Here is a 17,471-nt window from a genome sequence, read left to right on the forward strand (position 1 = left end):
TCTTCTCTACTGAGAACGTTGCATATTTTCCATACTGAAGGTTTTTAACTGTCATGTTTTAGTTCCTTCTTTTACACAATCAGAGCCCTGTAGACCCCTTAGTCAGGGATTCACTGGTTGTATGAAATTGGACAGACTGGATCACGCTGGTCATCTGTTCCCTCTGCCATTCTGCACTAGCACAAGAGAGTACATGTGATTTACTTCAATGAACTGCGACTCCCACAGTTTCCCAGTGTCCCCTGCTGCAATCCTTAACAAAGATGTGATCAATCATTTTGGTCTTCATTCAACTGGGAAAAATGTGCTAAGAGGAGTACCTCTTAAGATGGCCAGAGTTTGTCTTTCTGTCTAACAGACTGATAAATCTGTATAACCAATTTATACATTTTTTTCTAACTGTACAGGAAAATGAGTTACAGCTAATAACGTGCCTCTGATAAGAGTCTATTGACATTTTAACTGCTGAAGATCCATTTTAAACCAGCAGAATCTAAATATGCTGGGGGATGGGAAGCTGAAGTGTTACATCTGCCATTTCTTGTGGTTGGGAATCCCTCTTCCACAACCACAGGGGAAGCCTACAGTCAGTAAGGTTGAATTCACAGGCCATATCTTTATTTTGCCAACTCTTCAGTGCATATCTAAGATGTATCCTTCTCTCAATTTCCACCACTTACAGCTCACCTTAACTTTTATCTGGAGAACTGATTTTTTTTCCTTTCAGGCACTGACAGCTGCTGTTGTTTCCTGCTTGTATCTGTTGAAAATAAACCACAATAACCATTTCCCAAGCTCATGGAATCACTGCCTTGAGTCATTCTAGTGTTTCCTTTCCCCATCACATTATATTTCTCATCTTCTTGACTTAGCTTATAAGTTCTTCATGATATTGTTCTTGTCAGTGTCTCTGGCAGATATCCACCACCTACTAGTTAAAGTTCAGATGTCAGGGGTATCAGTGGCATCCTCCTCCTGTGGGAGATCACCCTCACCAACAGTTCTAAAACCCACTTCATTACCTTTTTCAAATCTTTAAATCTCTCTGACTGCTTAGGAGACATTTGCTCTCCTTATGTAGGTGTCTTTATCTGAGCTAATTTTCTGTTATTTCAGTGCAAAACAATACAGCTTTTATGGTGTAACTTATCTGACTTACTTAAGGCATCTACTGTGGATTGAGATGAATCTCACTTTGCAAGTGATTATTCCTTCTTACGGACTACCAGGGGAGTGTATGGTTCCAGTTCAGATGCAGATAATTTTACAGCTATTCCAACTAGCCTACCTAGTTATCTAATGATGGGTGGATATAAACTGTACTTATACTCTCTATATATCTATGAATTGAAGCCCTCAAATTCAGGTGCTTACAGCATAGGTGTCAACACATGACTTAGAATCTCCATTAGATCAATGGAGCTCTAGCTAGTACAGGTGATGGAGCCTGGAGGAAAATTCAGCTGAGCTAGATCCAAATCCTTCCCCAAGACTGTGGTATATAGGTTCAGAAAACTCTATCCATCTCTCCAGTAGACAACTATGATTTGTTTCATATTGCAGCTGGTGAACCTATGATTATTACCTCAGTTTACTCTAACATTGGATTATTAGAGTCAGTTAGTGAAACTACTTCTGCTAAATATTCATTTATTTGTTTTTTTTCCTTGAGCTATTTGCGGTATAAAAAAAAAACCATGAGCTTTAACGCATACAGAGTGCTTTTGGAGACTCATGAGGGTAAATGCAACACTATTTGGGAACACTGCAAACAATGACGTGTCTCCTTGTGAGTAGCGCCACAGAGAAGTGTTATCAATTTGAGTTTGAAACTTGTTCTGTAAGAAAGAAAAAATATTTATTCAACTGAATAGTGTACCACTTTGACTCTTGTGTGAAGTTAAAGCAACAAACTTTCCCCTAAGAAAAGCATATTAAATCTTAATACTAGTTAATCCAACTTCCCCTGTTGCACACAAAAGAAATGTTATTGCCACCCATACTCCTGCACATTATTTTATAAAGGATCTCTACTCTTAAAAAAAGAGACATTCTAATCCCCTTTTTCTTGATTCCACTGCTCACATCTGGCATGACCTCCCATAATTTCCAGGATGTAAACGTAGCTGTCTAATGACATCAGTAAAATAACTGTTTAGAGAGAAATACATCAAGTATCTTTTCCTTTAGAAAAATCATATCTTGAAATGAACTCTTGAAGAAGTTATACCCTTTTTCTTTTCTCATATACAATAAAGTCATAGCTTCTTATTCACCCGTTTTTTCCAAACAAGCATAATACCCAGCCATGAGCTTGAAAACTACAGTCCATGTTACTTTCCTAAACTTTTTCAGCTTCTTTAAGTAGACCATAATTTTTTTCTGTCCTGTTAGATTTCAGGGGTCACTGTTGACAATCTCTTGAAAAAAGGTTGGGTATTCTTGGTCCCTGGACTTCTCTGTTTCAGTCTTTGTAGAAGAAGCTTTCATGTCAGAAAACTCATCCTGTTTAAAGTAGAAAGAAGCCACTTGGCAATGTAATCTCTTCATCTTTGGTGCATGTGGGAAGGCACTGACTGTGGAGCACTGTACCTGTGTGCTTAGCAGTCAGGCTCTGCTTTATCTGTATTAGTACAATTGTTCTGGAGTAGCAAAAGGGAAGGAGTTGGAAAAGTTATCACAATACCTTGACAATGGGTCTTTTGTAATCCAAAAACTAACATGTACACACCAGAGGATAGTGGGGATACTGTGTGCTTTACTACAGCTTGTGAGACTTATTCTGCCTGTAAGAATTTTGCTGGTTTTAGTAGCCATACAGAATTATATAATTCCTCAGAAATGTGAGGTTAAGAATAGACCAGTAGAAAAATAGGGTAGTAGGTTGCAAAAAAAGTATGTTTAGAGTTTGAGTCTAGCTGACAATATAGATCCTTGCCCTTTTACCACAAATTGCTCATTGGGACTGAATAAAATTTCAGGTACATAGTGTAGACATCACAAAAAACTTATGCTGTATAGACACACACACACACTACCCCCTTACCCCCACTCCACTCCCACAGACATGTACAAAGGTCATACCACAGTTGTTCATATCTTATAAAAATCATAAATGGAAATCTGCATAACAAAAAAACATGTTCATATTAGTGGATAGTTATGGCTAGCTCTACTTGGATATATTCAATGTACTCTGAACTATGGGATATCAGACATGATCTGCTTTATTTCAAGCGTTTTCTAGCTCCAATGAAATCAGTGGCAAAATTCCTACTAAATTAGGTGATGCATGTTCATCGGAAGAAGAAGTTGCATAACCATATATATATATATACATTTTACATTGTAAAATGTCACTTAAATATTCCATACTTATCACTTGAAGCAATTTTCTTCACAAATCTAAAGAAATTCCTCCTCATAAGTTAAAAATAAAATTGGTGTGAATTATACTTTTCTGAAGAAAATAAGAAGTTGAAAAACACCCCCTTCACAGTGGTGTACATGTGTGCATGCCTGTATTTGCCTCTGTGTGTGTATATGTTTGCTTATATTTTTAAAAGAAATTTACTTTTGTGCCTCTAACTCAGCAGACTGTCCAGCGTGGGATGAAAACATTGTCATATGCACATAAAACATGCATCCAGCTGGCCAGTGTTTTCTCATCTGTTACAGATTTAAGATCTTTAGCTTTACACTTTTCAAATTTCTCAAAACCTGAAAACCAATGAACAAGAGCTGTGCACAGGAGAAAATCTCCTTTCATCACACTGGGATTATTTTTCTATCCCAGGTGCTCGAGCCTGGGCTTTCTCTTAGTCTAATTGATAACTGTTGGGCTCCTCCCCTTAACCCACTGACTTTTGTGCATTCCCTTCCCGAGTGACTACTGTTTCACTGTTCTACCTCATTCACTTATGGTTGACCTGGAGCTCCTGGGTTAAGCTTCCCCACTGGTATTCAACCTTGGACCTTATTATTGTTCTACTCATCTGACCTCTGATACACTAAATTCTAACAAGGTGATCTGAAAAAAAATCACTCATTTTTTTCTGTGTGGTTTCATGGCTTGTCTTTTACTGCTCTTGGCTGATGTTCTTTTCTCCACTTCAGACCACCAAGTGCTCTGCTTTAGTTTGTCAATTTATAGTGCTGTCATGGTTTCAAATGCTGTGACCATTGTGTAGAATATACTCTCCTGACCTCTGAAGCAACTTTCTGTATTTGAATTGTTAACTCATTAGGGTTTGGAAGAACAGCTGAAAAGGGAATGGCCTTTTTCCCACAATTGCTTCCAATGAGATGCTTGAAGAGTCATCACAGTCCAGGATTAAGAGAAATCAAGAGGATGCTGCTAGAAATTAACTCCAGTTATTTTGCATTCTTGCCTAAAGGAAACAAACTAAACCCCTCAATGCCCCAGAATACTGGTATTATCATCATCAGTTCACCACTAAGATGCAAGGGGAAGCATATCAATAAAGCTAATAATGAAAAGATGAATCAGAAGAATCTGGTTTGGATAATTCACATACTTTGACAAAGTATTCCAAAATACAGACAAAATATGTTCTTTAAACATAACTTTTATATTTTACTACTTTCGCTATCCTCACACAATCCTTTGTTCACACTGGCCCTTTGTCTGGGTTCTGAGCCTTGAACTGGCTTCTCCCAATCAAGTTTTTCTAATAAATAGTGTTTTAACGCTCTCCCTTTGACAATATCTTTTGAAGAAGAATAGAGAAGTGAATGAACAATACCAGCAAAATTTATTCTGAAGTCTAAGAAGAGTGCAGTCTTAACCATATTTATTACAACCCCCCCTTGTCCAACAAACTCCTTCCCTTCTTTCTTTTCATTTAAGTGGGGAAATCACCTCTACTCAGCAAGCAAATAAAGAAGTGCTTCTGTCATTTATGTAGAGTTTTATAGTGCTAGAAAAAGTTAATTATTTTCATACTCTGAATTTTCAGTTTGATGCATATTTTTATTCCAAAGTTTCTTTGACCAACCAATTTCTGAACAGCAAAAATAACGCATGGTTTTGCCATTTAAAATAATTTAACATAGTTGAGTATTTAGCAGTTCTAAACATGTAATATCTAGTTACACGTGCACGATCTAAAAAAAAAGAAAAAAATGCTATCTTTTCTCCAGCATCACAAGTATTTAGATCAATCACAGATTTTGATTTCAACAGAAAAAAATAATAACTTTTAGGACCTCATGGGAGCTATACTTTTAACAGCATTCTTCATTTTGAGAGACTACTTGGTACAGCATTCTCCTTGGTAGCACTAATCATGGCTGCACAGTTTTCTGATAACATGAAATCCTTGAATGCATCCTTCATTTTTGTGTCAGAGAATCATAATAACAAAAGCTTGCATTTTTGAATCATTTTTGAGTCTCATCATCAAGTGTTTCAGAGTACTTTGCAAACACTAATTTAAACTTCACAATTTCCCAGAGAACAAGGCTAGCTTGGGTGTATCTCTACTGATTTCACTTAGCACGATACAGAAATGACACATTTCCTCTAGATACTGTAATAACTTTTTACAGGTAAGTAAATTGAAGTATTGGCTTACAAGTGTCCTCTCCAAAAAATACAGACTGATTCAGTAAGAAAATGAAATTTGTATTTCATATCTGGTTTTCAGCCCTCTGAATCACTTGTTAATTCTTTCATCATACTTGATGATTTAACATTTAACAATTTCACTCTGTTTAAGTCCACCTGTTTCAAAAGACACTCTTGTAAGCTGTCTCTAAACAATATTAGCATAAGTTTTAAATGATTAAAGCAACAGAAATTAGAGACTATTTTACCAGAATTTCAATGATGGAATAAAGTAGAAGGAATATAATCATTATAGAGTTGATGCTGCCTAAAATCTGTAGATGCATTTGATTGCCTATGTTAGACATCGTTAGACTATTTACTTTAATAAAACAGTAAAGCCAATGCTATACAGCAGCTTAAATCAATTTCCCTAAAATGATATTACAGCTGCCAGATCTTCCAAAGTTGAAGATCATTTCTTTTCTGAAAAGGTAAGAAGCCTTCAAACATTACAGCTTCATTTAAAAAATATATATATTTGTGTGGATGCTAAAAGTATATCAAAAAGCAATTTGTGTTAGTGTTTGTACAAGCAATTGCAAAAAAAAAAAAAAGAAAAAAGAAAAAAATCTGGCTGATTGTGTTGCTGTGCTTCTTCTGCACCATTGTTTTTAACAGATGGTTTGCTATTACAACTGCCTTTACTTCAGCAAGACTTTATAACCCTGCAAGTTTGGGTTTTTTTTGTTTGCTTTTCTTTTTTTTTCTTGGTGTTGTTGTGCACCATTCACATTTAAAAGTTTATGCGGGTTACTTTGTTGGTGCCTTGAATCTCAGTTAATTCTGGTCTCTTATAGTGTTGGGATGGTATTTACTATCGGTGCTTGATCTGAACCAAACGTATTTTGGTTGTAAATAGAAGGTCTTCTTTTATGAGGATGTTCACTTCACAGCTTGAGCAGTGTAATTTTTATACAGGTCTCAGCAATCAATAAAAAAGCCACAGGAGGAATGATTTATCTTGTTGGTTACAGAGACTGTCACCGAGAGAAATTGTAAAAGATCAATTTACACAACCTGGTGTGAGAACGTTATTGATATAACACGGCTGATCAGTTTCTAGTAGTCTATGGGTAGGCGGAGAGAGAGCCCTTCCCTCGGATAGGGCCACTCACCAAGATCTTAATAGACTCGCTGGTCCATAAAATGGACATGAAGCCAATGAAGGGCGAGATTCTGCGTGCGCATGCTACGCTGAGTGGCCTGCAGGAAAATGGATTGGCTCAGCTCCGATTAGTTAGTTAAGCAGTGTCATGCATCCTCTTTTTTTTTCTTGTTGCTTTTTTCTTCTTCTTCTTCCCCCTGCTCCCCCTCCTACTGTGAGAACTGTTCACTTGGAGGCTCACTGCCTTAATTACAAAGGGCCCTTTTAACTACAGGTCACAGGAGTTGGCTCACTTGACAGGAAATAAGGAAACAAGCTACCTTCCTGGAAAAAAAAAAGAAAATCAAACTTCCACTCCTCAAATTAGTTAAATGAAGCTTATCAGCACTTGTTAGTTGATCCTTTGACAGTCTGTTAATTGCAGCTGGTACATTAAGTTATGTTATAACCAGCAGGACATATGATTAAAAAATAAATAAATCTACGGATACGCCACACTGAATTGTTGGTGGCAAAAACAAAGTAAGAACAATGTTGAAATTTGCTGTAAATATCACAGCACAAAAGACATTTATAGACTATTTTCTTTCTTATTCTGTGGAATTATATTGCATGCTAACTGAAGGGGTTCGTTTGGATCAGAAAAGGACTGCTCTATACTATGAGATTAGAAAGGTTCTCATTGCATCTTAATAAAATCCAACATTGGCTACTCCATCAATATAAGTGGTCTGTACCTATGGATGTTATACATGCAGATTTTAACATACTTCTCCTGATATGTGCTCTCCATTATATTCTTTTATTTACAGACAATAATTTCTTACTGTTATTACTGGAGGGAAAGAAAAGAACATAAGCAGCATTAAGAAACCCCATGGCAGTTGTTTCTCTTTCATAGGAAGTGACTCTACAGTATAACTGCTAGCAAAAATAAAAGATCCAAAGGCACATCAAGGGGAAAAAACTGTTTTCATGCATTTAACCTGTTAATTATAGTAATCTACACTACAGTATAAGTATTGTAACCTGGAATGGGAAATGGGTGATTGAAAGAATGAGCTGACTAAGACAAAAATGATTAAATCCACACTTTGAATGGATGATTTTCATATGTAATTTGAACTACACATTCTTAAGTAGTTTCATTTTCGCATTTCTGTACTCATTGGCACTCATCAAAGAAAGACTAGCTGAAATTAATGTTTTCTTACCTTCATCTGCCACAGTAGTTTAAATACTTCTTGAAGACCCATAATATGTGCTTTAAGATGTGTTTTGTGCTTATTATGAAATAATATTTTGAAATCCTATCCATCCCAACAATTTTGCTTCTTTTTATCTATGGAAGGACACATAAAAAGGCAAGGTTGCTCTCATACTGCTGAATATTCAAAGTCCCTATTAGTTAGCATTGTCTTTTTATATTATTGGACTCACCAACAGGCCTCACTGTGTTCATGATATGTCCTAAGCACAGACAAATGTGTCACGTCCCCCTCCCCTGACCCTCTGTCGGGGGAGAGGGGCCCTTTGTTCCAGTTTCTTCATATCTCAAAGTCAGATTCTTTGTTCTGAAAATGTTCAAGTGCTGTCCCTCTTCCTATGCTTTTCTGTACTCAGATCAGAAAAGAAATAAAGCAATTACGACCAGAGTGAAGAAACAGAGCTTGTGAGTCCAAGGGAGAGGAGTGGGTGGGGGAAGGCAACGGTGATGACCAGATGTGGATGATAGCTAGAAGCCAGGGGTAGTGGAGAAAGGACAGAAGGGAATTTGGAGAACTCAGTATGTTCTCCACATGCTGAAATGACTTGATATTATTCTAAATCCATGTGTTCTACTAACCCCTCAAGACACACAAACTTCTGAGTGGGTGCTAGCCTTGATTGAACTGTTAGTCTTGTTTCTTCCCAACCACAGAAATAAGCAGCTCCCATTTCTGTGGATAGCTAGTGAGGTGCAAGGATGGCCACAGCACCTGTTGACCTGTCTTGCTCATCCTTGATTGCGTTCTAAGCCAAATTTGGTCATAAAGAACTGTTTATACCATGACTTCAAGTGGTGGGTGGGCAGAGAAAGAGTTGCTTTTCTCTACAGCAGCCGGGCCACTCACTGCCTCAGCCTGAAATCATTAGCCAGCCATATTCCTCCCTTGTCCTTCTCATAAGGAAGTTGGGCTCTTCACAGAAATCAAACAAATGCTGCTCCTCTGTCCCTCACACGGATGTTACCTTAGCAGAGAAAGTCTGTACAGGATGTCACCAAGCTGTCCAAGTGGAATGGTCATCTCCCTTTCTGCCGTGAATCCTTTTTTATTTCCCTTCCCTGTGTTCAGGGCTGCTACTAAATGTACATCATGGTCCCTGACTCAAACTCTGACAACTCCAGTGACTATCCCTCAAATTAGTTGCTCCTTAAATTGCAGAAAAACATATTGAGGAAGTCCTTCACCAAGATTTTCCCTAATTCACTGGAAAGGCAGCTGGTAAAAACACCCTGTTGTTAAAGGGTGTTTCTATTACAGAAAATCCCTGTGACCTTTTATTTTGAGAATCTCTCACATTTCTGTTGTTTGTAGAAGGTGTTTGGTATTCAGCAGAGGAAATCCCTTTGGGCCACAGAAATCTCTTCTCTTTGTCCCATAAAATTCCATTTAGGATGCAAAGTGACAAAAATTGTCATTACCCTTCTCTTATTTTTATCTCTTGGGAAAACATTAATAGACTTCAGGAAGCAGGCCAAGCTCACACTGACACTGCCAACACCAAGAGACACTGATTGAACCAGTTGAAGACAAGAAAATGGAAAGGTAGGTGAAGAAGAGGTTGAGTCTGTGGTCTTACATTACAAAAAAATTCCAAACAGAGCAGTTTCCATCCCAAACCATCCCTAAAATACTTAGCTTAAGGGGTAACAGTACAGACTTCTTGACACTGTAGACTTCAGATGGTTTCCTGATTCACACACACCCCTTTCTCAGCTAATGTGCATCTGTACACTTAAAGATCTCAACAATCCTACCAATAGCATCCTGCACTGCAATGCAGCAGGTTCAAGATTCATGTGTAACTTCTGATGCCAGAAATAAGGAGTGCAAAATAACTCCCAGCAGAGTTATCTTTAAATAAAGTTTCCTGCGGTTGCAAGAGCTAGTACTTGAGAGTTAAGAAACGCCTCTGAACCCTAATTTAGCCTCTTTTACATGAATATATTCTGGTGCAAATATGTGTTATATATGATCAAACTACCTTTTCCAATTGATCCTCTTTAAATCAGTATTCAGGGTGGACTGTTCAGAGGGTAGGAGAAGGTTAGCACATACAACCAAAGGGCTGATATTTTAGTCTTACACATTTGATTTTACAGTCCAAGTAACTCTTTTCAACTAGCAATTTGTGAACCTGGAATCTCATATGTTCTTATGCTCAGAAATAGTGTGTGCTATCCATTAAAGTCAGTCTTAGGTCGTGTATGTCATTCCTTTGTTAAAAAATTACAGGATTTAAGCACTTTCAATAACTACTTAAAAGCCACACAATCCATGTCATTAGTGTAGATTGTGAATTAAGTCACTGAAGGTGTTGCACACTCCGAATATTTTACTTCTTATGCAGAAAGATCTTGCACAAGACTTGGAAGAATGATGTTCTTTGCCCTGGAATGAAAATCCAGACTTTGCTTCTTCATCATTTAACGTAGACGTATACTGAACACTGTGCTCAGGTGTGGATTACAATTATCAGATTCTGAGATGAACCCTGTGCTCCACACACATATACACATATCAAGAGAGCCATACTCAGCTTCAATCAAAACTTTTCATAGCAAGAGTTGTATGAAAAATAGATTCCTAATTTAGAGGCATTTGAGACTTTAGTTTTAAAACAATTCAGAGATCAGCAATATTTTGCTTTCAGAATTTCTCCTGGTATTAGAATTCTGAGATTTTTTGGAACTCTCTTATGGGTTTCTGAAACGAAATATGCTCTCAGGAAATTGGAAACTGATGAGTAAAGTCAACATTGTTCTTGCTAGCTTCCCTTCAGCTACCTCCAGAAGAGCAGCAGTTCAAAGACTCATGCACAAAGCTTAAAATGTTTTTAACCTAATGGAGAAATCTTTACTAGTGTGATATGAAGGTTCTAATATCTATATTTGCAAAAATGGACTAGCTTCTTCAGTCCTTTATTATGGTAGCTTTCTAGTGAGGTTATTGGTAGTACAAAAGTATGAGCCAAATTTCTAATGGTTAAATGCATGTAAGAGTTCCAGCTCAGATGGTCTTCTGCAGCATAGGGAGGCACTGAGCATTGTGCCAAGCCTTGTGGGAACATGCCTCCTCCAAATTGCTATTTGCTTTCAGCGGGGAAAGGGCTAAGAATGTGCTGCAACTCCGCAGCCATACCGACGCTTGGCAGCACGTGTCACACTCTCGGCAGCACCGTGTTCAGCAGACAAACCAGGGCTCTGATGGTTACCCCACTTCTTACCACCAGCCAAAAAGACATAAAGCTGGACACACTGGCACCAGGGCAGAAGCTCAGAAAGCAGTGCTTCTTGGAGGATTGTTCAGACTCTCTGTGGATCTACAGAGGGCAGAAATCAATTTTATAATTGGAGTGGATAGATATCATGAGATCTGTATCACCACCCTTCTGGAAATGAAATGCAGGTAATGAAACCAGCTGAAATGAAGACATTATCAACTTGTGACTCTTATTCATAACACACACATGAATGGAAATGTCTCAGGTGGAACTTAGGACAACTGACAGTAACTGCTGTTCAAATCATCTGGTCTCTTTCTTTCCCCAAACAATTCATTTTCCTATGGCAAATGCAGTTGTGGAAGCAAATTTGCATTCTGATGCAGTATGTGCACCTGTGTTTGTGTGTTCCTTTGTTTCATGGCATGGCTGGTGAGTTTGAGTGAGCTTTACCCAGCTGAAGGTAAACTTGTTTTATGTGTTTAATTTAGGACACAATGCATTATGCCTCAAAATTGTTTTCTCCCTTCCATCCAGGAGGCAAAGTTAGTGAGACATAGAAGGCTGCATCTGTCTTACCTCAAAAAGCAGAGTGGTATTATCCAGCTGGGTGCTCTCTATAAGCTTTCATTTCACCAGTATCACAAACAGTGATGGCATATGGGCTTGGTGCTGGTGATGTAACTCCTGGCAGTAGTTCTGCTGCTTATGCAGAGAACTTATGGCATTTTTGTCCCCATGCTTGCTTGCTTCCAGTTTAGGTATATTTTCTTTTGAAGCTAACTTAGTCTCAAAAGCCTTTTATTCAGAGAACTTGTTTTGACACCAACATTTATGCCTCTGTGATCAAAATGTTCTAACCTAGAAAATGTAGGCTTTTTGGTTGGATTGTTGAGTTTTGGCTTGTTTTTATCTTGTTGTCTTAAGCTTATTTCTCTTTGGGAAAAATTTTTTTCTGGTACACTTGACTGTACATAGCCAGAGTTTACAAGGTGCACTTAAATTGAAATATCAAAGAGAACTGTTGAAATGACACGCTTGCAAAATTTGTGCAATTATCTGCTATTAACTCATCTGGAATCCTGTGATGAGCAAACTGTGGTTTTCAATGTGTCATTACATTGTTGCATCAATGGGCTGTTCAATAGCTCAATTTAAAAAATACTCAAGACATAATCATTACAAGAGGTAATCCTTCCAGTTTGATTCAAATAAATCTGTTCCTATACTAGGCTGACATGATCATGGATCTCATAAGGTTTCAGTGCTTTGTTTGCACTTACTTTACAGTATTTACTGCTGATTTTGTTGTTGCATGTTTTATTTTTGATAAGGCATCTCAGATTCTATTTTCTAATTACGTAGAGAAGAATGAGGGATAATGCTAAAATCTCTGATTTCTTGCCTTTAGTGATAATGACACAGTGGTGTTCTTTACACAGTGTCAAAGTGCTTGCTTTGTTATTATGGTGTTACAATATTTTTATCCTATGGATAATTTTGCCTCCTCTGGTGAATATTCAGTTGCAGTTACCCTCTTCTAGCACTGAAAAGTCAGATCTGTTTTGTGTTTTCATTTGCAATTAATTTGTGTGGAAAATGGTCAGCTGTGTGCTGGACTTATTATTTTACTGTGGCTTTTTTCTTTTTCTACTCAATAGACAGGTACTCTGAAAAATTTGTCTTGGAGAAGACACTATGTATGTTAAATATGTAAATATACTCAAAGTTTTCTATTCTTAACAATATCACTTTATTTCCACTGCTTTTTGCCTTTTGAAAAGGATTCTGTAAAATGGTTTCCAAATTTCACTATGGTCAGATGCTACATATTTGAACTTGATTGGCTTTTCTTCCTTATGTATTCTGGAAGAACTGCTTCTTGACAGAAATAATTGCAAGATTCTCTTTTTTTCCCCTCCCAACAGAGCATATTTCCACTCGCTTGTGACTGGAGACATTTTGCTATTGGGCAATCAGTTTGAAGAAGCTTGCGCTCATGTTTTAAGCTCTTTAAAAACTTAAAAATATTTCAGTATTCTTGCTTACCTGGTGATTTTTCTTCTAGCTAATCACTTGCAGTAACTGTAATGTAACTGAAACAATCACAATTTGCATATGCTGGCCCTTTCCTCTGTAACTGGTGTAAACATCCAATTGTTTTGGCCAGAAACAGGCTTAATTTCAGTGTGTCAGATGATGAAAGGCATAAAGAGGCTTCTAGCAGGTGAATATATGCCGGTGCATATGCGTGGGAAGGTACTGCTAGCAATCATTAGGGGTAAGGAATTAGCCAGAAGTAGTTTGTGTGCTGCTGGTAGTAGGTGGGAAGAGTCAGCCTACTGAAATATGAGACAGGCAGTGGAAGGGAATCATCCAGCAGTTGTCTGTGAGCTGGAGGTTATGATAAGGTGGGTGGAAGAGAGAGAAGAATGGAGGAAGAACTAGGGAAAAAAAAAAAAAAAGAAGGAATGCAGATGAAGAAAAAGAAGTCCAAGGAACAGAGAAAGAGCAGAAGCAGAGATACTACACAAACTGCTTGTAGCATGAGCGAAAGCCAAAGAAAAGACAGATTAAAGAAGTCATCTGTATTTCTAGGAGATCAAGTACAACCAGGTGAAAACTGCAGGACAACATGTACTATTAGCTAGCATTGCCTTTGTGTTAGAGTATGTGCTGAGTTGTGAAACTCTCTGACATAAATGGTGTTGAACAGCCTACACCGATTTGGTGCAAACAGAAGATTAGACATCAGGTAAAGTGCATCAACAGGAAAGAAATGAAAAAAAAAAAAACCCTTATAACCTTAAAAAATTAAAAGAAATTTTCCAATTCAAAATGTCACATCCTTCCAAGACATTCCTGCACAAGAAAAACACCATGAAATACTCCAGGCTGTCACCTTTTTAAATATTGGCAGCTGCTCAACTATTTCCTGTGTGAACACTGAGTGCACAGTAAACACAAAGAAGCCCCTTTCACTCATCCAAGTGGACCAAGTAACCATGAAGATGTGTGCTATGTGTGTTTATTTGAGAAGCTGGAATAGTGTGGCTGTAAAATCACAGCCTAGCTTTCTGCATGTCATCTTTCTTGTCCAAGGTGGCAATCCCTCCACAACATAAATTACCAAGAGTTGGCCTCCCTCTGAGGGTGCTAATGGGGTGTAGGTGCAACTCTTTGAATAACAGCTCTAATGTAACAAAATAATGCAGGTGTTTGAATTGCTAAAGTACTCACACAGGAGCTGCACTTGCCAAGAATAGGCAGAGGTACATGAACACATAATTTGTGATTGCATGAATGAATACCTGGTAGAGACCCTTTTAATAATTTATCACTGCATCCATGCAACAGTGTCTTACACTGGGAATAGCAACCAAGCATTAAAAGTCAAAAAGAAAGAACTGGCTGCTCAAGAAAGGCCAGATGTCAGGAGAAAAGCTTTGCTTCTACCCATTTGTTGCTGAGCACTCTTCACAGGCTGTAGGTAAGCAAAATTTTTAGGGACTTGTCCAGTTATCAAAAAATTCAGCTGCTCTGTAGTTTCAAAAGTGCCAATACTTTATTCACCACGAAATTCAGGAAGAGGAACTCAGCTTGCCAGAGCTGTCTACCACTCCAGATTCTCACTGTGCTCACAAATATATTCCAGGGAATCATACTTTAGTCTTAATGACAACAGGGAAGAGAGGCTGAATCATTTTAGAGCCTGTAAGAAAACACACAGATTTTATCCTCTAGGGTGCTTGTTCTTGTTCAGCCCAGGTTATCAGAGAAAGATGGTTGTTTCTGTAAAGTTACGGCCATTGAGTAGTTGATATGAAGTTAATTTGGTGGTCTCAGATGAATGTATAGAAATGGATGTTCCCCACAAAGTCAACAAATGTTGCTTCTTGTAGGCAGCTCCTGAAGGGACAAAGAATGGCAAAAACCTTTGCAAATATAGGCAGGGATGTCTGCAAATCAGAGGTTCAGAGAGCAGCACAATATGCCTTGTTGCCTGTATTTGCTTTATGTAGAAGTGGCTACTTAAATATTTGACCATTGGGTGTTATTATGTCTTCTTGTTTTCTTAAGTATTAAGTATGTTTCTTCTCCTTTACCCCTGTTTATTTCCCTGTCGTGGAACAGCAGTGCAGTAATGTCAGGTACATTTTGGCAATCCCAGTAGAATCAGTGCCCTCATTCATAAACTGTGATTACTGTCTTGGGGAAATGAGACTGACTTATATTTGTGGATATAAAGATCTGGTAACAGTGACTAAAACAAAGTTTAAGAAATGCATTTAAAAAAAAGAGTGATAGAGGGTTTTTATTTTGCTCTTGGCTTTGAAACTAGCAGAATGAAATGGCTCCATTAAAAAACAAAAACTGCATAATGGTATTTCTATCTCAAAATAAATCTTACACTAATAAGGACCACTGGTAGTGTAGTTAGAGAGGTCAAAACTTTATAACCTCCATAGTGAAAAAAAAATTAAAACAACAAGAGAATTTAAAGTTCTTTTTGGAAATAAAAGAGAAGAAGGAGCAGGAGGAGGAGGGGGAGAAACAAAAGAGAAACTCTGTCTTTCAGTTCCAATAGTTCTTGATGTTTAAAATCTCTGAAGTTTTCTTATGTGTTATGAAAAGCTACAAATTTATCTTTTGCCATTTTCCCAAGGGAAGCTGACCCAAATCCACCAGCAGCAGTTGAAAAGGTTTTTCCAAGCTTTATCAAATGGCCCCAACAGAGACCAGCTTAAAATTAAAAGCTTCCCCTACCAGAGGGAATATATGTGACTTTAATAACTGAAATGTGTTTTTACTTTCTATTACAGGGGTCAAAAGGTTTCTAAACAAACCAAATTTATCAATTATTTAGAGCTGATTTCTTCTGAAGTGGTATTTCTAAGATATTATTTGGTGGGTAAATTCAATGTTCTAAGGCCAGCAGCAGCATTTTATTCATAACAAATTTCTCCTAAACTGAATTTGCTGGGACAACTTAATTTCCACTATCGTGTTTGCACTGTGGAAATATCAACTGAAGTGTTATAGGGCCTAACTAGTGGTCTTTTCAAAGAGAAATTCCATATAAGCATGCTTATTCAGCACCACCCTGCTTGCCATTTATTGCTTAAGAAATGAACTGGTACATTGTGTCTGCAGTAGAATTTCTTTAGCTGCTGAAATATCCTTAAAAACCACAAGGCACCTTTAAAGTCAGGAAACAATATCTTAAACTACATTCTCACCCTTGCAGCAAAAGAAAATAACTGTCAGAAGTTTTGTTAAAGACATTTTAAAATGAAAGAAAAGACCTATACACACATGTGAGTAAATGCACATTTTCTTAGCCTTCTCTGAGAAGCGAGCACTTCGGTTAGGTTGTTGCAGAAGGGAATTAACAGTAAATTTAGAAAGAGACCATTCTTAATACCTAATAGAGTCCACTGACTATGTAAATACTCTGTTTGTTATACATTAGCTAAACATACATTGGGTTTCTGCCCAAAGTCTGCCATTTGGTGCAGGGAGAAGATGTTATGGAACAGTTCATAAATTCATGTAGACCCCTGTTAAATGAAACCAACCATCCAAGAGCTGACATTTTGCCATCTTTAAAATAGCTGCCTCTTTTGCAGTAAAACATCAGGTTTATTTATGCAGGCAAATATGAAGTAGTAATGCAATCAAGGTGCTATGGAGGGTTTTGTGTTGTTTTTTTTAGAGAAAGAATCTAACTATTAATAAATAAAAATGCCTTGAATAGCTGCTCCTTATTTATGCTCAAAAAATTTTTCTTCCTGAAAAGTCACATTAAGGAGGAGTAACAGCATCATTTTATGACCACTGAAAATGGTCCCTTTTTCTCAGCAATACATGCTTTAAGAAATATGAATTATTGCTGCAAATAAAGAACAAACAGGTGAAAGCTCTTCCTCTCTCTTCTGCCTCCCTTCGCCTTTGGGGCAAAAGAATTCTTCTCAAGCATAAGAGATTGGCAAAAAATGATCAAAGTGAGCCAAATTTGATCAAGGCCTGTCTAATAAGGTGTCAAGGAGCTTTTTACCTCCAGGGGACTGACTCTGCTTCTGTTTCATTTCTGGCTCAGATTATTACTCAGCTTTGAACATGGCTTGAGGATGTTGTCAGATGAGGGCCTGAGGTTTGGTCTGGGGACTCTGTGCCCTGAAAAGGCCAGATTTTTGAATGGAACTTGAATGGAATGCCTTACTGAGATTGAACATGTTTCTGAGT

The 17,471-nt window shown here is 37.7% G+C and overlaps 2 long non-coding RNA genes across 3 annotated transcripts in view; both read right to left on the reverse strand.

Annotated features, from left to right (window-relative positions):
• Positions 1-7,989, reverse strand: part of LOC137468515 (uncharacterized) — a 35,420-nt gene extending 27,431 nt beyond the window's left edge. The window contains exons 1-2 of one of the 2 annotated variants that reach the window (XR_010996015.1): positions 7,952-7,989; positions 6,748-7,061 (exon numbers count right to left, since the gene is read on the reverse strand). This is a non-coding gene — a long non-coding RNA (uncharacterized lncRNA). The remainder of the gene's footprint in view (positions 1-6,747; positions 7,062-7,951) is intronic. The other variant, XR_010996016.1, reaches the window with a different exon arrangement.
• The window catches only part of LOC137468516 (uncharacterized), a 111,662-nt gene continuing 102,169 nt past the window's right edge, over positions 7,979-17,471 (reverse strand). Inside the window, exon 3 of the long non-coding RNA XR_010996017.1 lies at positions 7,979-8,079. This is a non-coding gene — a long non-coding RNA (uncharacterized lncRNA). The remainder of the gene's footprint in view (positions 8,080-17,471) is intronic.

This window comes from Anomalospiza imberbis, chromosome 2 (assembly GCF_031753505.1).
Source record: "Anomalospiza imberbis isolate Cuckoo-Finch-1a 21T00152 chromosome 2, ASM3175350v1, whole genome shotgun sequence".
NCBI lineage: Eukaryota > Metazoa > Chordata > Aves > Passeriformes > Viduidae > Anomalospiza > Anomalospiza imberbis.